Source organism: Megascapheus bottae, chromosome 6, assembly GCF_031878675.1.
Source record: "Megascapheus bottae isolate mThoBot1 chromosome 6, mThoBot2.hap1, whole genome shotgun sequence".
NCBI classification, from domain to species: Eukaryota; Metazoa; Chordata; class Mammalia; order Rodentia; family Geomyidae; genus Megascapheus; species Megascapheus bottae.
The window spans coordinates 33,023,006-33,045,843 of record NC_143514.1 but is presented as its reverse complement, the minus strand read 5'-3'; the positions used below and the strand labels follow the sequence as shown (position 1 = coordinate 33,045,843).

The following is a 22,838-nucleotide window of genomic DNA, read 5'->3' as shown; positions in this document are numbered from 1 at the left end:
CTCTAAAAGACAAAAGTATAAAGGCAAATAGTTTCAATATATTGTTTACAAATGTACTTACCATAGGTCTGTGAAATCCTTATGCACGGAATCCAACCATTCTGTATAAATAACTTGTCAATGTCTTTTCACATTTTCTACCAAATGAAGTGACCATGTGCTCGGAACTGCTGTTCTACAATATTTTCTTTTGCGTCCAGCCTCACACACTTTTGCCCTGAAATTGATTCCAAAGGGGAATTAGAAAACAAACCTATTAAAAGTGCATTTTATAGGACCTTTATTATTATTATTATTATTATTATTATTATTATTATTGCCAGTCCTGGGCTTGAACTCAGGGCCTGGGCACTGTCCTTGGGCTCTGTCAAGGCTAGGACTCTACTACATGAGCTACAGCCCATACTGTGTATGTGGTACCAAGGAATTGAACCCAGGGCTTTGTGCATGTTAGGCAAGCACTATACCACTAAGCTACACTCGAGGCCCTACATGCCCTTTTAAAATGCACGCTATCTTTTCTCTTCACTCTAGAATTCTGCAAGGACACACCAAAAGTGGTTTGTTATCAGTACTTCTGTACTTTTTTATTTACATTTTTACAGGATTGGAAGGTCACCCTTGGCTACAATAATTACCTCAACTGGAAGCACTCCTGAATTCCTGAATGCCTGAATACACGACAAGGTGTCTCTCAGTGTGTACCAGATTTAATTGTTCATTTTCCTAAATCATCCAAGAAACAATACAGAAGGCAGAGGAGGGAGAAATCAATACTCAGTTGCATTGCTTTGTTATGCCTATATCAAACTTGGAATTTTTCCCTGTCCTTGTATATACTATTTTGGAAGAATTTTCTTAAAACTTATTATTACAAGCACATTTGCTTCCCTACTATCATAACCACAATGGCTTCTGTATCATCAGCACTTTCCGTGACTCTAGGTCTGAGTAACACTTTTCAGTAGACATGTTTGTTAGAATCCCAAGAAAAGGCAGCATTTCCAGCCCTGGAAAAGAGAATTGTGTATTCTCTGCAGATGTATATTAGTGGCTTTGAATTCAGATATAAACAAGGAGACAACTTCTTCGATTTGTGTAACCTCTTGGTGGCTTTTCTAAGTTTCTCCCCTTTTAAACATTTCATTAGCCAAATCAGGGTATTCACATATATCTGCAGTACAAACGGATTTTCAAGTCAGAAGTTCACAACTACTAATGAATGTGCCTGCTTGCAACACTGCAAATGAAAAGAAAATCTGAGGAAGATTTGGCTAGTTTTCTCTTTCTGAGCGCAGGGCAGCCAGAGGCACTGAGGAAATCCCATTTGCAGCTAAGTATTAAAGCAAAGTAAAATATATCCCCAAGGGAACCTGGGAATGGACAGATTTAGATACACCTGGTTCCATCAGAAGACGCAATTCTGACTGCAGATCCTCAACTCCTTTTCTTAACCACACTGAGGCTATGGGAGCAAGTTTAAGCTGCTGATCTGCTGTGATGAGTTCTGAGGTACTTGAAACTTCTCCGGGGAAAGGTAGTTTATGGGCATCGATCACCACATCAGTGAAGAGGATCATGTGCCTGTGGAGGTTGGAACAGTTAATAGTGTGCTCTGGTAAGTGGGGAAGGGATAATAAATTAGAGGGCACTTAATATTGACATCATTGAAGGGAGGCTGGGAATTGACAGGTCTGGGAGTGAGGGAAGATCTTTGTGTCACTACTGAAAAACTCCCTGGATCTTTAGGCACTTTGCAAAGAATTCTGCTTCTGCCTTAGGACTTGGCTGAACCTTGGCTTGATCCCAGTAGAAGACTGTGGCTGCAGTCTGGTTCAGTTGGGTTTTTTTCCTCACACACAGTACACATTCCTTGTTGCTGTATCATGCAGGCATGCATTTGCCCTGAATTAAGCTTATTTGAAAGCTGAAAGTGAAAGGCAAGAAAGAAGAATTAAGAATTAACAGACCCCCAAGTGCGGGGAGGGGGTTTCTAAGATGGGGTACAATATTTCAATCTAAGACTTTTCTTCCTTTTTTATTTTTTTGATATTAATAAAAGGGTTACATGATATTTGTCAGATAGAGGGTGCATTAATTCACATACATTGATACCCTTTCACATGTCTTGGTCCCCATTACCCTCCCTCCAACCCATCTTATTTTCCCCCCTTCCCTATCCAATTTCAAATAACCAAATACAAATATATCCAATATATCAGATAACAAAGTGAGATACTGTAACAATATGAGATAACCAAGGGACAGCAAAAGAGATGAGAGATAACATAGTACCTTAAGGACAACATTCATTCATTCTATGGCTTTTGTTTCAATATCCTAGAGGTCCTTTCAATTTAGCTTCATACTATATGGCCTTATGTATCAAGGGTTTGCTGTATTGCAAATCTCTGCTAGTAGAGCCCAAGGTTTCTACTGATTGAATTTTTAGGTCCTGGGCACTGCCCTGAGCCCTTTTGCTTAAGATTTTTGCACTGTCACAGCTCTATGTCTGGTCATTTATTGCAGATATGATCTCATGGACTTTCTCTTCCATGCTGGCTTGGAACAACGATCCATAGATTTCAGCCTCCTGAGTAGCTGGGATTGTAACCATATATCTCCCACAGGTGTCAGACTCAATCTCAGACTTTTGAGAGATTGACACCAGTCTGTTGAACCATAAGGAGCTTGGCACCTTTTGTTCAAGAAGCCCAATTATGTGTGTGTGTGTGTGTGTGTGTGTGTGTGTGTGTGTGTGTGTGTGTGTGTGTGTGCTAGTTGTGGGGCTTGAACTCAGGGCCTGGGTGCTGTCCCTGAGAGCTTCTTTTTGCTCAAGGCTAGTGCTCTACCACTGGAGCCACAGTGCCACTTCTGGTTTATTCTGAGCAGTAAGTATATTATAGAAAAGAGTTACAGATTTTTCCACTGAGGCTGGCTTCCAAGCATCATCCTCAGAGCTCAGCCTCCTTAGTAGCTGTGTGAGCCAGACCTGGCACAATTTCCATTTAATTCATACAAGTTTCTAGCATTCATCAGCAATTTCTGTTCCAATATAATTCCAAGACTGTGGTCAACTGGCCATTCTTCGGGCCTCAAATTTCCCCCAGATTTCCTACATTCATTATATTGCAATCTCCCTGTTTAGAAGCCTGAGTTCTCCTGAAGGTGCTTCTTTTTTCCTATCAAGCCCTATCTAATTACCTCCTAATTCTTCCATTTGTCTTTATAACTTTGTTTACAATCAAATTTGTCTTTCTTAATGTGTTCATCCCACCCCTTTTTTACAGTGTGATATGTTTTGTTCATATATATATAACCAAGTCTTTTTTTCCCACCAGTCCTGCTCTTGAGCGCAGGGCCTGAGCACTGTCTTTGGCCTTTCTCAAGGCCAGAGCTCTACCACTTGAGGCACAGCTCCACTTATGGCTTATTTCTATGTATGTGGTACCGAGGAATTGAACCTGAGTCTTTGTGATGCTAGGCTGTGTCTTTGTGCATGCTAGGCAAGCACTCCTGGCCCATAGCCAAGTTTTTTTTCAACTCTTTTCAGTACATTGTCTATAGGATGATTTACAAGATCCTTCCTATGATCTAGCTTTATGAGCCACTCTATGCGTCACTTCACACTTTTCTCTCCAGCATACCTCTCCATGTTTACTTCTCTCTGTTGGGACTTCTGGGGCAGCATCACTGAATGGTGTAGAGCTCCTCAAACATGCCATTCGGGGCTTGCTCTGCCTGAACTGTCTTCTATTCTCCTCCTTCCTGAATTTTCACTTCCTTTTATGACCTATGCAACCTTCATATTCACTGGGAAGCTTTCTTTTTAAATTTTAAGACACATTTTTAATTCTTTCTAAATATGTCTTGGGGATACTTCTAATATCCCTGAGTTAGATACTCTTCCATCAAGTTTCCAGACTGCCCTGGGTACTTTTTAAAAAATATTTTCATAGTTCTGCTCATTCCCTTATTGGAATTGTCTGTTCTGCACAGACAGCCACATGTGAGATTCTTCCTGACAGACCCTCTGCGCCCTCAATTATAATACTATGAGAGGCAATGGATGACTGATAAAGTCGACATCTCTCCATTCTGGCTGGACTCCACCCTCTTGAGAGAGTTCAGTGTTTTATAAGTGCTTTCATCTCTACACCCTACAACCAGGATGGTCCTGAGGCCATGGACACTGAAAAGTGATTTGATGGATGGACTTACTCTACAGTATACCTTGTTCATAACTCAGAGAACACAACCGAAAACAAGCCATTCCAGCTTTTGTTACATAAGAAAGACAAAGACATTACATAGGAGGGGGCCTAGCTAGCAGGCAACTGTTTGAATCAGGTTCATTTACCCCATGATTTGTAGATTTATTTATTGTTTTCATTTTATTTTTTATTATTAGGGTAATAGATTGAAAGGATACAGTTACATTCACCATTACTTCTCACACACTGATAGCCCTTCTTGTGTTTTTGTCCCCATTCCCTCCCCACCCCTCCCAATCATCTTGTTTCCCTCCCCATGTAGATTTATTAACACAAAAAGCTCTTAAATAAAAATCGGGCCTATGAAATAGCTTCAACCTTTATTCTAAAAAATCTATGGATATTTCAGGAGTATTCTCAAAAGATGGAGAAAATATTCACATTATTGTATTTTAAGAAATACTACAGTATAGCTACAGTATCATATTGATAGACTTCTATGCACATTTCAAATTAAAATTTCTGTGACCTAAATTAGCATCTGTCATTGTGACAGCTGCAAGCCATTCTGGGAGCTGCTCATTCTTATGTGGGGTTTAAGCCAGCCTATTAGTAAGCATCAGGTTGAAATTCCTCTCTGTGATGCCAGCAAATAGATCTCATTTAATTGAGCAAATTCAACAAATATTTACTGAACATCTGTTTAAGAACTGAGATAGGCACTGCAGATGATACAAAGAGGGATCCATCTCTCCCCTAAGACTTTTACAACACAGTCATAGATTAAAAGTTAAACCAAAATGCAAGGTGTTACATTGGGGGTGGATGGCATAGACAGTGATTCTTATCCAGCTATATCACTCCTCATAACTTTGCTTTCTGACTACATGAATATATGTAGTTTTGTGTGTTTACATGTCTTTTTTTTGCCAGTCCTGGGCTTGAGCTCAGGGCCTGAGCACTGTCCTTGGACTTTCTCAAGGCTAGACCTCTACCACTTGAGCGTCAGCACCACTTCTGGCTTTTTTCCTATATGTGGTACCAAGGAATTGAACCCGGGTCTTCGTGCATGCTAGGCAAGCACTTTAACCACTAGGTCAGACTCCCAGCCCACATGTCTTTATTTCTATCCATTCATTGTTATTGTCATTTTAAGGTTGACAAGGATGAGAATTTTGGGGTCTTAATAGCATATACAGGGCAGCCTCAACAGTGTCCTGACATAAAGAAGATGCTAAATAAATGTATGTTGGATCCGTGAATTTGGACGAGAGAGAAACTGGCATACACAGAACTGATTAAAGTACAAAAGACATTTGATATCCTGCTTGATTAATGCAGGTCGTCTGGGTAGAAGCAATGAGATATCTGAGGTGTAAGGCTTCACCAAGGCAAATGTTGGAGAGAATAATGAGGTATACGTGCCTCACTAAAGATATGTTTCCTGCTGCATATTATTGGGCCACAAGATCAGTTGGAGTTGTTGACCAAATGAGGATTATCCTTCTTTAGCATAGACAGAGTATTTGAGAGAATGACATATATGTTAAAGCAATTTCAGTTCTTCCAAGTTTCTGGCAGTCTGTCTGCAACTACTATCACAGTTTGTTGTAACTTGCGAGGGCAATGTGTTGTTTTGCCTACAGAGATGAAAAGACTTGGAAAAAATCATATTAAGTGAAGTAAGCCAGACCCAAAGAAACGTAGATTCAATGATTTCCCTCATTTGTATTAATTAGTACAAATCTAGGACTCTACTAGCAGAGGATGACATTATCTCAAAACCTAGGTACATAAGGTCATGTAGGATGAAACTAAATGAAAGGATCTGGAAATAAGAGGTTAATTTTGTGTGACTGTTGTTCTTAATGTACTACGTTATTACTCTTCTCTTTTTTTCCCCTTTGGTTAAACTCATAATGTTACTGTATCTGACTTTGTTACCTGGTATATTGTATATACTGTAAGGTCTGCTGAAAGGAAACTCGACGCAGTTCAGGAGAAGAGGGTTTATTGCATGAGGAAAGAGCAGATTCCTGCCACTGAAGATGGAGTCAGGCTGGAATACTCAGGTAACAACAAATAGCTGGCTCCCATATCCAAAAGAAAGGACACAAGTAGCTTGCCTGCAACCAGGAGACCTGGCCTCCTCCATTGTGATGCCTGTGGGATCCAGTGGCCCTGGGCACCATCATACTTCTGTTGCCAAGCTGAGTATCTTGGATAGGTTGGGATCCTCCCCATGTGTGGGGGGTATGGGAGGGACTGGCTCACCTTGTAGAGACGAGGAGTGATGGTCGACTCCCCAGTGTCCCAGCTGTCCAAACTTTGGCACGGTCTTGCCCAGTGGCCTTCCTTGCCACACTTAAAGCATGGTCTGGGTGGTGTACGTTGGGTGCCTCTTCTTTGAGGAGCCCGAAGGGCAGCAGCCAGGAGCTGGCAATTTTTCTTATTACGGCAGCCTTATCAGCTTTTTTCTGTTCCTCCAGGTTGTTAAAAAACCTTAAAGGCCATGCTCACCAGATCTCCTTGGGGGGGTTGAGGGCCATCCTCAACCTTTTTCAACTTTGTTTTAATATCAGGAGCTGATTGGGAAATAAAATGGGTATTAAGGACTATTATACCTTCTTTTGACTCCAGGTCCAGCTTAGTATAACACTGGAGTGCCACTATAAGGCGACCAAGAAATTTGGCTGGATTTTCAGTGGGTCTCTGGGTAACCTTTAGTTTATCATAGTTGACTGCATGGTGGGCTGCCTTCTGGAGGCCAGCTACCAGGCAGGTTACCATCCTATTTCTGCTAACTTTTCCAGGTGCATTATTTTCATAATCCCATTTGGTCTCTTCCCTGGGCACAGATGTTGCCCCAACTGGGAAAGTATTGTCTAGGTGGTGGGTTGCATCAGCATGTGCCTGGGCTGCAACCCAAACCCTTTCCTCTTTTTCAGAGGTAAGGATAGAGGACAGGACTGTATATAAGTCATGCCAGGTGAGGTCATAAGTCTGAACAAGGTATTTAAACTCCTTGTGTAATTATTAGGGTCTTGGGAGTAAGATCCCAGTCGCTTCTCAATCTGGGAAAGATTGGTCATTGAAAAACTCTGTCTGCCCCTGCCACTCTTGCAGAGGAAATAAGGGGGCTGCTAGAGGCTGTGAGCCACCAGTGCAGGATTGGGTGTGAGCTTTGGGAGGTGAGGAAAAAGGAGATGGGGGTGGGGAAGGAAGGAAAGGTTCAGCTTGGGGAGGAGAAGCAGAGTCTTCAACATTGAGCAGAGGATCAGGCACTTTAGGTTTAGGAAGAGGCTCCAAGCTCTTAGGTGATTTGGCAGGCTGCCCCTGTGCCGGGGGCTAGGGAAAGTTGAATAGAACTGGTAGAGAGAAGGGCAAGCATGGAGAGAAAAGAAAGCCTGAACATATAGAACCTCTGGCCATTTACCATTGCGTCGGCAGAAACTAAATTCCTGAGAATATTATAATCCAAAGTCCCATTTGGGGGCCAATGAGACCAATTGTCTAGACTATACTTTGGCCAGACACGATTGCATAAAAGATGAACCATTTTGGCTTTATGGAATCCTTGAGTAGAAGAACATCTAAAGAGAGTAAAAGATATCCCAAGGGGGTGTTCTGGCTTGAGTAAGATTGATGAGACCCAATTGTAATAAGAAACACTAAGAGGAAGTGAAGTCTGTGAGGATGGGGGGTAGTCAGTGAGGAGGTAGGGGAAGAGTTAGTGAGGACATGGAGGGGGCACCCAGTCGGTGAGGACACCAGGGAGGGAGTGGAGTCAGTGGTGACTGGGGGTGGAATCACTGAACATGGGGCAGAATCAGAACGACAGGGTCTGGAGTTAGGACATCCTTGGGTAGCGTCAATAAGGATGTTGAGTGGGATAGTAGAGTGTGGGGAGGGGAGGTGGAATCCAATCTCACCAGAACAGATTGGGGGGTAGGAGGTCTTAAACTAGACACAGGGAGAGAGCCCTAGGCAGGGGTGGGTTAAAGGAGACAGAAAAGAGGCCTGCAGGCAGGAGTCACTCACCATGTGCAGACAGGAAACATTATAGTGAATGCACGGCCAGCAATGGGAAAGGCAGAAGTCTGGGAGTGGAGTTTCCTTTCTCTGGTCTGAAGGGGAAGGTGCAGAAGGTGGATTGACCCTTGAGAAACGGAGGGGATCCAGCCACTCCTGACCCTCTCCCCCATCCAAGTCAGGCACCAAGTGTAAGGTCTGCCAAAAGGAAACTCCACACAGTTCAGGAGAAGAGGGTTTATTGTGTAAGGAACAAGCAGACTCCTTCCGCCCAAGATGGAGTCTGGAGAGCAAGAGAGCTTATGACAGGAAGTGAGAGAGTATATAGGGGAAGGGTATAGCTACAGTGGAAGTAGATGTGATCTCAGAGAATGGGGAAATACCTCAGACTGGGGGACCTCCCACTGCCCCAGGCATGCCAGTTGCCAGGGTTACAGGTGGTGGGTGGGAATTTCCAGGGTGCAGGGGGAGAGAGCCAAGGGAAGAAATCATTTCTTCCATGTGGATCTAACATATGCATTTATTTGTTTATTTGAAATAGGAAAGGGAAGGGGGAAACATTACCCCGACAGTAAAAAAATAAAATAAAATAAATGGATAACAAGGCCCAGGTAGAACAGACAAGTATTACACTCTACTGAAAATGACACTTTTCCACCAATAGTGTGCAGGAAAAAATATCCTTTAGAGAAAATCCTTTGGATCTTTCATAATGTTTTAATATTCATAATATCACTATACCCATGCACACATAGACTAGAAGATTCATCTGTCTTGATTTTTTCCCAATGGAATCACAAAAAAATGACAGCAACTCAGTTTATAATCCCTAGACTTTCTTATCAGTCCTCTAGCTGTGTCTTCATGAAGACTCAGGTAATGCAGGGCTGAATGACTTTTCATTTAAATCATCCTTAGTGGGGTGAAATACTAACTTTGGATGGCATAAGGATCCTGGAATATAAATAGAGGATATACAATTATTCATCAGTTGAGCTCTTTGATATTATTCTTTGCTGTTGCAGTTTTGTTAAGTTTTGCCTTCTTGTTTGAATTTTCAAAAATGAACCATAGTTCCAGGAGAAGGAAACAAAAGCATATAATGAGTGACTATTGTCCTTAATATACTATGTTATCTCTCATCTCTTTTGCCATTACTTTGTTATCTCATATTGTTATAATATTTCACCTTGTTATCTGATATATTTTATATATGTTTAATTGGTTATTTGAAATTGGATAGGGAAGGGGGGAAATCAAGATAAGTGAGGGGGAGGGTGGGAGGGAAATGGGGACCATGTCATAAGAAAGGGTATCAATGTTCATGAAGTTATGCACCCTCTATCTGGTGAATATAATGTAACCTTTCTATTAATCACAATAAAAAATTTAAAAAATGAACCATAGAAAATTTCTATATTTTATCTAGGAAGATGACATTAAAATTTCCCCTTAATTTTTTGACAGTCCTGGGACTTGAACTCAAGGACTGAGCACTGTCCTGGGTCTTTCTCAAGGCTAGAGCTCTACTACTAGAGCCACAACACCACTTCCAGCCTTTTCTAGGTATGTATTACTGAAGACTCGAACCCTGGTCTTTGTGCATGCTAGGCAAGCATTCTACCACTAGGCCAAACTTCTGGCCCCTCCCTTTGGTTAATTTTTTAAAATATACTTTGGCAAAATACAGTGGCTTATGTCTGGAATCCTACCTACTTGGGAGGCTTGGAAGATTTAGGTCTGCGGTTCAACTTGGAAAAAAAAATTAAGATCCTAACTCAAGCAATAAAAACATGCTTTTCCTTGAGGCCCTCAGGAAATATAAATAAGAGGATCACAGTCCAGGCTAGGTTATGTATAAACATGAGCCCCTGTTTGAAGAATAACTGAAGCAAAAAGCATCAGTGGTGTGGCTCATCTAGTAGAGTACTTCTTGCTTGGAAAGTGTGAGGTTCTGGGTTCAAACATTAGTGCCCCAAATAGGCCTTGTTGCTTGTGATTGTCTTAAGTATGCTCAGTATATAAAATAGACCAGAGGAGAACTATTTTGGTTGAAGAAGCAGGCCGTGATGGCTTGATGCTCTTCTTCTTCAGCCCCAGCATCTCCTCTGTGGCAAGCAACATTCTTGATTTCCGCTGAATAAAATTTGATATGCACTGAATGATACAATGGTACAAAGTGATATTTAGTGATACAAAAGAATAATTGTATCATCATAGGGATGGTTCATTCATCCAGGTTAACTTCTGAGGTGTAATTGCCCTGGTTATTCTCCTCTTCCTTGATAAATGGTGCTACCAAGAGTGTGATTGTTCTGCAAATCTCTCCGTTTATCTGTACTGGAAAGTTAAGGTACTGGGAAATTAAGGTGGAGAAGAATAACTGCCTTCATTGTCCCCTAAGTAATCATCAGTATCCTAGCAATAATAGAATTGATTCTCATTAAAACAAGAACTTCTCAGTCTCCCAGATTCTTCACATTGTGCCAGGACTTGTAGCATTTCAGTTATTTAGTACAAATCTACAGAATGTGTGATGGGTGTAAGTTAGGAAATTACTGTGTCGGACTTTGATTTAGCAAGTTTGTTAAGTCCCCCTGCCCTTCCTCACATCTGTTGGTTTGTGGGTCTGTAAAGTGGTTTCAAGTCCTGCACAGATGGTACACATGACTGAAGAAACAGGTCTAAACACAAGCTGGGATAGGACGAAAATTAGGCTTGTTTTTATCCTATGATCTACTCAAGTCATTTTCCTAGGTCAGCCACAGTGACATTAATTATATTTGAAGTCATAACTTCTCCATGCAGTTCCACATAATTGTGCAAGAATTTATCAAGACAGCACATAACTAATTAAATTTGGCAAAGGACATTCTCTGTGTTGCCAGGGACAGAGACTGCAAGGTGACTCCTGCAAAGTGACCAACTGGGTTTAGAAAAAATATTAGAACATATTGAAACTTTAAGGTATTTCCATTTTCCTATTTCATATCTTTTAGAATATTCTCATTATGCAATTGTATCAGCACAAGCACATAGTTAATGGACACACAGAATGTTCTTGAAAGATTTTATTGGACGGATATGAGAAATACTCAAATTTATTTATTTGGGTAAATACATGTTTACATATTACTACCAACAGGAAAATTTGTTACTTGTTGTTTGGTAGTCAGATAAATACCTAGGTAAACATAGAGCAGCACAAGGATACAGTGAAAATGTTGACACCCTATAGACCTGGGTTTTAATCCCTGCATTCACTGCTTTGCTATAGGTGTGATCTGTTCACCCCCAGATCTTTAGCATGGTCACATCAGTCAGTTGTGAGATTGTCAGGAAAAGGGGGACCTAGTGGGAAATCTGCAGGTCGACTCCTCAAGGAGTTTTGGGGTCCCCTGGTTCTCTCTTGCCTTCTCTTTGCCAGTATGTTTGCTTCCAGAATGTTCTCCTATCCTATTGCCTATCACAAAGTGATAAAGCAAGAGAGCCCCGCTCACTAGTGCAGAACTGATGCCAACAACTTGCCCTTGCATATACCAAACTGTGAACTAAATAAACTTCTTTTCTTTATTAAGTTAGCCTGTCCCAAGTATTTCATTACAGTAATGAAAATTTGATGAATACAATTGCTATGTCACCCTGCACCAGATTCAATTCCAAATGGACCATACATTTATTCCAGACTCCAACTTTAGTTTTCTACAGGTGTTTTAACCAATTCTTCCAGCACCATTTGTTGAAGAGGCTGTCTTCCATCTAATTTTTGGCTACCTTATCAAAGATCAGGTGGCCATAGGTTTGTGGACTAATTTTTGGGTCCTTGGTTCTATTTCATTGGCCCTCAGACCTGTTCTTGTCCCAGTACCAAGCTGTTTTTATTACTATAACTTTGTAATCAAATTTGAAGTTTGGTATTGATATTCCTCCCACACTGTTCTTTCTGCTAAGGATTATTTTTGCAATATGGGATCTTTTACTATTCTATATGAATTTTTGGACTGCTTCTTCTATTTCATGAATGAATGACATTGAGATATTGATGGGTATTGTGCAGAAACTTTTTATTTTAATGTAGTCCCACTTATTAAGTCTCTTTGTTGTGTTCCTGTGACTGTTCAGGAAGTTCCTGCCTATACCTATAAGTTCTTTCTTTTTCCCCATATATTTTTATTGTAATTAATAGAAGGATTACATTATATTCAATATACCTATAAGTTCTAATGTCTTTCCTACTCTCTCTCTTGCAGTAATCCCAAATTTTGGGGTTTGATGTTTAGGTCTTTGGTTCACATAGAATTCAAGTTGGTGCATGGTAACAAACAAGGATCCACTTTTAGTTTTCTGTATATGGCTGCCCAGTTCTCCCAACACCAATTGTTGAAGAAGCTGTTTGGATATTTTTTGGTTCCCACCCCCATTCCCCCCTGTACGTCTTGGCTTCTTTGTCAAATATCAGATGACTGTAAGTATATGGTTTTACTTCTGGGTCTTCTAATATGTACCATGGATCTTTGGGCCTATTTTTAAGACAACACCAAGCTGTTTTTGTTTTGTTTTGCTTTTTGCTTTTAAAAATTATTTGTAATTATATTTTATTGTCGGGGTAACTTTTTGTTATTACGTCTCATAGTGTAGTTTGAAATCTGATATTGTCATACTGCCTACATTGCTTCTTTAACCTAAAAATTGCTTTGACTATTCTAGGTCTTTAGTTATTCCACATGAATTATTTTTTTCTATCAGTAAAGAACATCATTGGGATTTTGATGGAGACTTCACTGAGATTTTTGTAGGTCAGGTTTTTTTTTTTTGGCAGTATGGCCATTTTCACAATAACAATTCAACTTTTCCATGAACAGGGAGATATTTCCATTACCTGGTGTTCTCCTTGATTTCTGCTTTTAGATTTTTATAGTTTTTGCTGTGAAGATCTTTTATATCTTAGGTTAGGTAATTCCTAGCTATTTTTTAGGCTATTGCAAATGGAGTTGTTTTCATGATTTCCCTTTCTGTTTGTACATTGTTGGAATACAGAAAGGGTACTGATTTTTGTGGGTTAAATTTGTATCCTGCTACTTTGTCAAAGTGGTTGATCTGCTCTAGAAGTATGGGAGTAGAGATATTGAGGTCCTTTGGGTATACAATCATGTCATCTTCAAATAGGGATAGTTTAATTTCTTCTTTCCCTGTGTGAATTCCTTTCTTTTTCTTGTCTTATTGCTCTAACAATTCAATAACTATATTGAAGAGCAGTGGAGAGAGTGAGCATCCTTTTCGTATTCTTGACTTTAGGGGAATTTTTCTTTTTCCACCATGTAGAATGATGTTGGTTGTTGATCTGTCATATATAGTCTTTATTGATTTAAGTAATCCCATTATTTTTTTGCCAGTCCAGGAGCTTGAACTCAGGGCCTGAGCACTGTCCTTGGGCTTTCTCAAGGATAGTGGTCTGCCACTGAAGCCACAGACCACTTCTGGCTTTTCCATGTATGTGGTTCCAAGGAATCTAACATGGGTCTTTATATATATATATATATATATATATATATATATATATATATATATATATAGAGAGAGAGAGAGAGAGAGAGAGAGAGAGAGAGAGAGAGAGAGAGAAAAGGTACCATTTATTGATCTATTTTCCTTTAAAAAATATCCTTCAGTAGTCATATAAAGAGGTTGCGACTCAACTGTAAGTTTGTAAGAATAATGCATCCGATTGTCCTTGTCCTGAGAGAACAACTACATTTGAACAAAGTACACTCAGTAGGTTAGCCCAGGTCTTTATGCATGTTAGTGAAGCACTCTACCACTAGGCCAAACTCTCAGCCCTAGTAATCCCATTATTTTAAACATAATCATTTTGAAGTATATAGTAGAGTTTTTGGCACAATATGTTGTAGCTATTATCATTTATAGAATTCACTATTTAAGCTGTCTTCTAGACTGGGACATTTCAGCTGTATCCATATAATGTGGTTTTATTAGAATGGAAATAACATTTGATTCTATGGACTAGATAGATTTTCTTGTCCATTTTGACTCGAACTATTAACTACTAACTACATGTCACACTTACTAATTTGTATATTAAGAAAGGAGGTCCCTTGTTCCTTGTCTTCACTGAGCTCTGCTCTGCTCACGCATGGCTGGACTAATGCAAGTCCACATCCACATTACAAGATTCATTAGGGGAAAAAAGTCAGCTCCTGCCACGTGGTAAAAGATAATGGAAATTTACTTATTAGAAGTCTTCCAGAGAAAATTTCCTAATTACTTGCTTTTGATTGAAATGAAGGAAAATAGAAGCAATTCTGAAGTGAGCCTTGTGATTGTGTTTACCTAAACATAGTGTGAGAGTCTGACAATTAGGAAGCAATTTCCTACAAATCTCCTGCATCTGTTTCAATCTCAGACAGTTTGCAATGAGACTAATTAACAAGGGAGTCACCAAATACTTTGAAGAAGGTGAGTTTACTAAGAACCACATCAGGTCCATCTAAAATAGGTGTCACTATGGTAGTCCAAGATTGGTACCATATGTTTGATTTCAGCAACACATTTGCTGGGCAGATTGGGGCACCTTCAGAGTCAACATGCCAAACAGATTCTGACCACACAAGCATAGCAATACAGGACTATAATCCAGACCACAAAGACATAAAGTGATTATGTAGCAATGCTTTGAGTGATGATTTGCAGGGGGAGTGATTAATACTGTAGCATTTTTTACACAATAGGGGAATTCATTTTTAGTTTGGAGTGTAAGTCATTTTAGTATTTAAAGTGCTCCTTATATTACTTTAGTTCTCAAATCTCAGACTGCTTCAGAAAAATAGAGCCATAAGAGAAAACATATACATAGGCAATCTAGACAAAAAGAGATCCAAAATACACTGTGGTAACTCCACAAAATGTACTCAGCATTAAAAAGAAATGAGCCATCAGTCTTGGGAAACAACTGAAAAGGTTATAGACTGTATGTATATTTTGTGGTTCTATATCTTCTGGCAAAGGTAAAACCATGGAGACAGGTATAAAACCATGTCTAGAGAGAGGGTTGCAAGAGTTTGCAGAGGGTAAGGATAGCTGGACAGAACACATAGGATTTTTAACACTAATTTGTGATCCATAATTGAAGATAAATGCTTTTATACACGGATCCAAATCCAAGAATAGAACCCAATAAAATTCATCATCCATCTTTTCAACACCAAGAAACTATAATCTAAATTATAGATGTAGAGAAACTGTAGCACAATTTATTTTGTAAAACAAAGGGTCATTATTCCGTAGCAGTCATTGACAGAAAAGATTATCATAGTTATAGTGAGTAATGAAAGTCTTCAAGGTGGTATACTGATGTCTATGATCTAGGTCTCTGAAAAAAAAAAGTACAATTAGAGACACATAGTAGTCAACCTCAAGTGCATACCTAATAGTAAAACCATCAGTAAGTCGATGGATTTCTTCAGAACTATTTTATGTTAAAAATTTTGAACTCCTTATTTGGAAATGATTTCATGCTTTTATAAGAGTTGTGAGATGGCACAGAGTTCCCATACACCTTGCCCCAACTTCCTCTAATGTTACTATTTTACAAACCCCTGTTCACTTTTCATAACCAAGGAAGAAACATTGATATAATATCATGCACTAGTGCAGAGACTTTATTTGAATTTCCTACTAATGTCTTTTACTTTGTTTCAGGATCCCATACAGTATACCATTACCATGCTCATTGGTGATCACCTCTTCTTGTTCTTCTCTGATCTCTGATAGGTTCTTAGGGTTTTTTTTTTTTTTGCTGATCCAGGGCTTGAGCACAGGGCATGAGCCCTGTCCTTGAACTTTCTCAAGGCTAGAGCTCTACCTCTTGAGCCTCAGCACCACTTCCGGCTTTTTTCTATGTATGTGGTACCGAGGAATCGAACCCGTGTCTTCGTGCATGCTAGGCAAGCACTCTACCACTAGGCCAAACTCCCGGGCCCTCTTCTCTGTTTTTTGTTTTTCCACATCCTTAGCTTTACTGTGATTCACTTTAAATTGTACTTTTAATGGTTTGTTTCATAGGTTTATAACTTACTCAAAAGCAATACTCATGGACCAATGTCGCCTTGATAAGAGTTTCAAGAGTTGGGCATATAAAAATACTGATCCTATGAAAATCTTATTGATATTGATAAAGATCAGAAAATGAAACAAATTGTTCTAGATATTGGCCAGAACCACAGGGGTTACAACAGAGTAGACAGATCTAACAGTGTAATTTTATAGGGATGACAATATTATTCACCATTTGTGTATCAACTACCCCTTCCACAAATATGCCCGTGGGGATATGACTTAAGAGTGTGTCCTAAAAATGTTTAGGGTTTTGAGGTTATCCAAGACCTAGTAGACTTGACATTCTGGGCATCATCCCTCCTTCATGTGAAAAAGATAAGGATATTTCAAGGGAAAAGCTTATACCAATTCAAAAAACAATGATAAGGATAATACAATTGCCAAGAAACATCTGAATCACAATTAGCTACTGCCTAGGAAACCACAGAGGGGACCGGGAAAGATGAGGACAGGTAGAGGTCACACACACACACACACACACACACACACACACACACACAGCATCCTTTCTTATAACTCCCATCAAACTAACTTCATCTGTTTGGTTTTTTTCTTAATGTTTACTGTTGTCTTTTTATTAAATGCAATTTGTAGGCATTTGACTTTTTTGCTGTTATTTATTGATGAGTTTGCATGAAATTGCATGTCTTTTCAGGGGTCTAATGCTATATTTATCTTGTCAGCAAGCTCTTGTAATTTTAGTGTGATTTGGAAGATGAAAGATCTACAAGTGTGTATGTTGGACTGTATCACATGTGAGACTTCCAGCAATGGCTCCTAATCCTGTCTGTTCATCATAATCACCCAGGGAATCATTAAACTTTCAGTCTCTTAGGGTTGACCTCAGGTGTTCCACAGGCAAGATCTATGACCTTGTTAATTCTTTGAGGTCCTTTAAAGCTAACCCAGAAACAGTTATGAAGATGTGACTCGAAATCACCCTACAGGATGACCTCTGGCTCCACATTTCTATGTTGTCACCTATCAATCTGTCATAGATTCAAAATAAGACATGTGCCATCATGCAGTAGCCAAACTACACAGCCAGCATTTTAATGTGGACATCAATATCTGCCTGGATTTTAGTGAAGTCTGGGACCAAGCACAGCATGCATGTTAGACATGGGCATTTTGCAAGACAAGCATCTCTGGTTGTAATACTCTGTAAGTGACAAGTCTTTATATCCCTACATTTTAATTCTCAATAGCATTACATTTACTGAGCACATTTAAAGAGCAAGTTTATCTTAGAGCCAGACTTTCAGATATTTAAACATGAGAGAATTCTGAAGGCAGAATGCAAATTGAGAGTAGGATGTGTTCATCCACTGAACTCCCCATCAAGCATGGGGCATTGGTGACACTTGGTAAATTGGAAATCTGAACTTGTGAGAGCCATTGGAATAGGAAGGGTGGGTGGGTCAGCTCGGAGCTCTGTTGATTCTGTAGCTGGCCATCAGCCTGGGACTTGCTCTAGTCAATTTTATGACCATTAACTCCAATGCTCGCTTATAAAATTGACTTCAAAGGCCATTTGGGCACTATCTGCTCTGTATTTCAATCTTGGTCTCTCCCCTGCAGTAAATGCAATTTCCACAGTGACTACTTAACAGACAGTTTAAACCAGGCAAATCTTGAACTTTCTACATTAAATAGGGATCTAACTTTTTCGAAAGTTGTCTATAGCTGTGGAATGTTTTTCTTAGTCCTGTACTAAGGCATAAATAAACAGCTGAGCTATGGACTGGATGCTGTTGAATCTTGATAAAGGCAATGACAGAAGTTTTGAAAATGAACAAAAAAAAACGTGATATAAAGGCATCAGTACTTCTGGCAAATTAGAGGATATTTCTAGCCCATCTCTGTTGTTTGCTGGGCAGGAAGCTTACTGATGCAGAACAGAGATTATGCCTTTCTGGGTGTACTTTTTAAAGTTTGGTACCAAAACAAACTTAAAACAGGAACTTTAATTCACAAATCAAAAGTGAAATAAAAACAAGTCTAAGAGGGGAGGGAGTAGGGAGAGTACTCCTTAAGAGGATTTTCCTGAAATGAAGTAGGGCTGCTAAATGAGTACTCTCAACTGACTTAGCATGGCAAGAGGCAGGTTCTACCTCAAGAACACCACACCACAGCTCTGGTTCTCAGACTTGTCTCCACCTACCTTCACTTCCCTCCTCCTGCTCTGCAAATCACAATTACAGATCACTAGTACTTTTCTAGAACAACATTTGTGCAAAATCTTGCTTCTCAGTAAAGCACTTATGTATGTTCATGAGGTTTTTTTTGCAGGTGATTTGAACAAAAGATTTATCAAAATAACTGGAAATTAAGAATGATGTTGGACTTTTTGGCTCTCTGACCAGCACCATGACAGTCAGCAAGAACAAGCGCCTTACGAAAGGAGGCAAAAAAGGAGCCAAGAAGAAAGTGGTTGACCCATTTTCTAAGAAAGACTGATACGATGTGAAAACCCCGGCCATGTACAATATCAGAAATATTGGGAAAACACTAGTCACGAGGACTCAAGGAACCAAAATCGCATCTGATGGCCTCAAGGGTCGGGTGTTTGAAGTGAGCCTTGCTGATCTGCAGAATGATGAAGTTGCATTTAGAAAATTCAAGCTAATTACTGAGGACGTTCAGGGCAAGAACTGCCTGACCAACTTCCATGGCATGGATCTCACCCGAGACAAAATGTGCTCCATGGTCAAAAAGTGGCAGACCATGATTGAAGCTCATGTTGATGTCAAGACTACAGACGGTTATTTGCTTCGTCTGTTCTGTGTTGGCTTTACTAAAAAACGCAACAATCAGATCCGCAAGACCTCGTATGCTCAGCATCAGCAGGTCCGCCAGATCCGGAAGAAGATGATGGAAATCATGACCTGAGAAGTGCAGACCAATGACTTGAAAGAAGTAGTTAATAAGTTGATTCCAGACAGCATCGGGAAAGACATAGAAAAGGCTTGCCAGTCTATTTACCCACTTCATAATGTCTTCGTTAGGAAAGTGAAAATGCTCAAGAAACCCAAGTTTGAATTGGGAAAACTCATGGAGCTTCATGGTGAAGGTGGTAGTTCTGGAAAAGCTACTGGGGATGAGACCGGTGCTAAAGTCGAGTGAGCTGATGGATACGAACCACCAGTCCAAGAATCTGTTTAAAATTCAGGGTTTTAGTAATGACAAATTAAAGGCCTATTTGTGAAAAAAAAAATGATGTTGGAATGACAAAAGGAAAGAGACCAAACTCCATGTTCAAATCAGATGTTTCTCCGAGATACCATAAGCAAGATGCTGATAAGTAAATGCTTTTTAAAATAATTTTTTAAAAACCTGAATCCTAATTATATTCTTGTTTTATGTTTGTTTGCTTTTTAACCCAGTTCTTCAGGCTTATTAGACAAGGGCTCTAGCTTTTCAGCCATGAAACTATCTCTTTGGTTTTATTTTACTTTTGAGATAGAGTTTGCTAAGTTTTTCAGGCTGTTCTTGAACACTCAACTATACACTATGTACCTAGGATTACAGCAATGCATCCCTCTGCCCAGTAATAAATCCTCATTTATTTTGTCAGTCATGGTACTTGAACTCTGGGCCTGGGCACTATCCCCGAGCTCTTCAGTTCAAGGCTACCCACTCTACCCCTTGAGCCACAGCACCACCTCTGGTTTTCTAGTTGTTAATTGGAGATAAGAGTCTCATGTTCTTTAGTGCCTGGCTGGCTTTGAACCATGATCATCAGATCTTAGCATCCTGAATAGCTAGGATTATAGGCGTGAGTCACTGGGCCTGCTGTAACTCTGTTTCTTGCCTCCCAAAAGTTGAATTCATTACGATATAAACGATGACTCCATGAAAAGTCCATGGAGTGGACTATATTCCATAATTCAATATTCACTATCTTATGTACATATATAATGTAAATATTATATGTGATCTATATTATATATGATGATATGCTATTGTATTACATGTCCTATACATGATATAGCACATTTATTTTCTGTGCATCACAAATATGTAATGTTACATGTATCATTTACCACATATGGTCATATATTAATGGGTATTTAGCTATAGCTTTTATATAGCTTGTTATAAATAGTCTGAAACAACAGCTCAAGGCCAGTAACCTAAAGCTATCCTACTGATGGAACAGCAAACTGGGACTAGAGTTCTTTCTTTCTTTCCTTCCTTCCTTCTTTCTGTCTTTTTTTTTTTTTTTTGCCAGTCCTGGGCCTTGAACTCAGGGCCTGAGCACTGTCCTTGGGCTTTCTCAAGGGTAGAGCTCTACCACTTGAGGCACAGCACCATTTCTGGCTTTTTGCTCTGTATGTGGTACAGAGGAATCAAACCTGGGTCGTCATGTATGCTAGGCAAACACTCTACCACTAGACTAAACTCCCAGCCCTTTTCTGTCTTTTTGTTTTTTTGGGTTTTTTTTTGTTGGTCATGGGTGTTGAACTCTTGGCTTGGGCCCTGTCCCTGAGCTCTTTAGCTCAAAGTTAGTACTCTACCACTTGAGCCACAGTGCCACTTCCAGTTTTCTGGTAGTTAATTGGAGTTAAGGGTCTTACAGACTTTTGTGCCTGGGCTGGCTTTGAACAGCAATCCTCAGATCTCAACCTCCTTAGTAATTAAGATTATAGACATGAGCCACCAGTGCCTAGCCTTATAGTCTTTATTTCTTTTTTAAATTAAACTTTTTTTCATCCACACTGGGTGTTTTATTTTAACTCAGAAAAGAACAGAATGGGCAAGAATAAACCCTCAAAGCAACACATCACTAGTGATTAATTCAATATAAAGGAAAAAGCTAGTCATTTGGGGGTTACTCATCAAAATTCTAAAGACTCTTCTCTTTGTTTACCCACCAAAGAACCAGAACTGGTGCAGTGGCTCAAGTGGTAGAGCATTAATCTTGAGCAAAAATGCTTAAGAACAGTACCTAGGCTCCGAGTTCAAGCTGCCAACACTTGTACCAACACACAAAGAAAATATATACCCAACTGTGTGTCCTTCCATGTTCTCTGAATGTTTCAGGAACTAACAAGGGAAGAAAAGTTGTTAACACAAGCCAGGCATGGTGGCTCAAGCCTGTAATCCTAGCTATTCAGGAGGCTGATATCAGAGGATTGACTTTCACAGTCAGCCTTGGTAGTAAAGACCACTAAAGGCCAAGAGACTCTTATCTCCAATTAATCACTAGAAAAGGGGAAATGGGACTGTGGTTGAATGGGGTAGGACTGTAGCCTTAAGCTGAAGAGCACAGTGACAGTGCTCAGGCGCAGAGTTCAATCTCCATGAAAAAGGTTAAGAGAGATTTGACTTCTGTGCAAATTTTATAATAAACATTTAATTGCATCTTCCATTCATAAATTGAACTGGATGTAGTATGTCATTATTATAATGCATGGACCACACATAACAGTGGGAGACATTAGAGGAGTAGTGGAGAGTTCGATGCTTTCCGTGTTCGTGACTGATTAGAAGTTATTGAACACTTGTTCTTTTTGCTACTTTTCTTCTTTGAGAAACACTTCTCTGATGAACACTGAGGCATGCCTTCCAGATGAAAGATTTTCCACAATACTTCTACTAATGAGATTTCTTTCTCCTGTGTTTTATAAGTACAGAGCCATGAATTCTTAGTAAAGGTCATTCCACAGTTTTTCCATTCATGCAATTTCTCTCCTGTGTGTTTTCTGATGCAAAGTGAGGTATGACTTCTTGAAATAACTTGATGGGTGCTGGTAGCTCTCACCTGGAATCCTAGCCAGTCAGGAGGCTTAGATCCGAGGATCATCATTCAAAGCCAGCCCCAGTACAAAAAGTCCATGAGACTCATATATCCAATTAACTACCAGAATATTGGAAGTTCAAGCCAACAGATAAAAAGAACAAAAATCTTTCCACATTTGTTTCATTCATAGGATTTCTCTCATGTGGAACCCTGAGCTGTGCCTTCTGAGTGAAAGACTGTACATTTGCTACATTCATTAGTCTTCACTCTGTGTGGGTACTCTGATGTAAACTGAGTTTTCTTCTAGGAAAAAGACTTCATATATTTTATTAATTCCTACCTAATGTTTCTATCTATGAAAATTCTCTTATGGTTGCTTAGGTGTGCTTTCTATGTGAAGGACTTTGTACATTTGTTACATTCATAGGCTTTCTTTCCTGTATGTCATGTCTGTTGATTAGTAAGGCCTTCCTTCTGGATGAAAGCTTTTACATTCATAACACTCATAAGGTTAATCTCCTGTTTGTCTTTTCTGATGATCAGCAAGGTCTGCCTTCTGGATAAAAGGTTTTCTACATTAATTACATATCTAAATTTTCTCTCCCGTAATTAAACTTATTTTTTAAAAATCACAAAAACCCTACATACTAAAATTATATACATTAAGTATCGGTCCAATCTTCCATCAACCTATTCACAATTAAAACAGCACCATG

General features: G+C 39.5%; 1 pseudogene across 1 annotated transcript; it reads left to right on the top strand.

Annotated features, from left to right (window-relative positions):
- The first annotated feature begins 1,186 nt into the window (after positions 1-1,186).
- LOC150061623 (small ribosomal subunit protein eS1 pseudogene) lies at positions 1,187-19,619 on the top strand (annotated as a pseudogene). Its single transcript, XR_016535934.1, has 3 exons — positions 1,187-1,618; positions 6,183-6,286; positions 18,669-19,619. The product of XR_016535934.1 is annotated as a small ribosomal subunit protein eS1 pseudogene (transcript).
- The last annotated feature ends 3,219 nt before the right edge of the window (positions 19,620-22,838 follow it).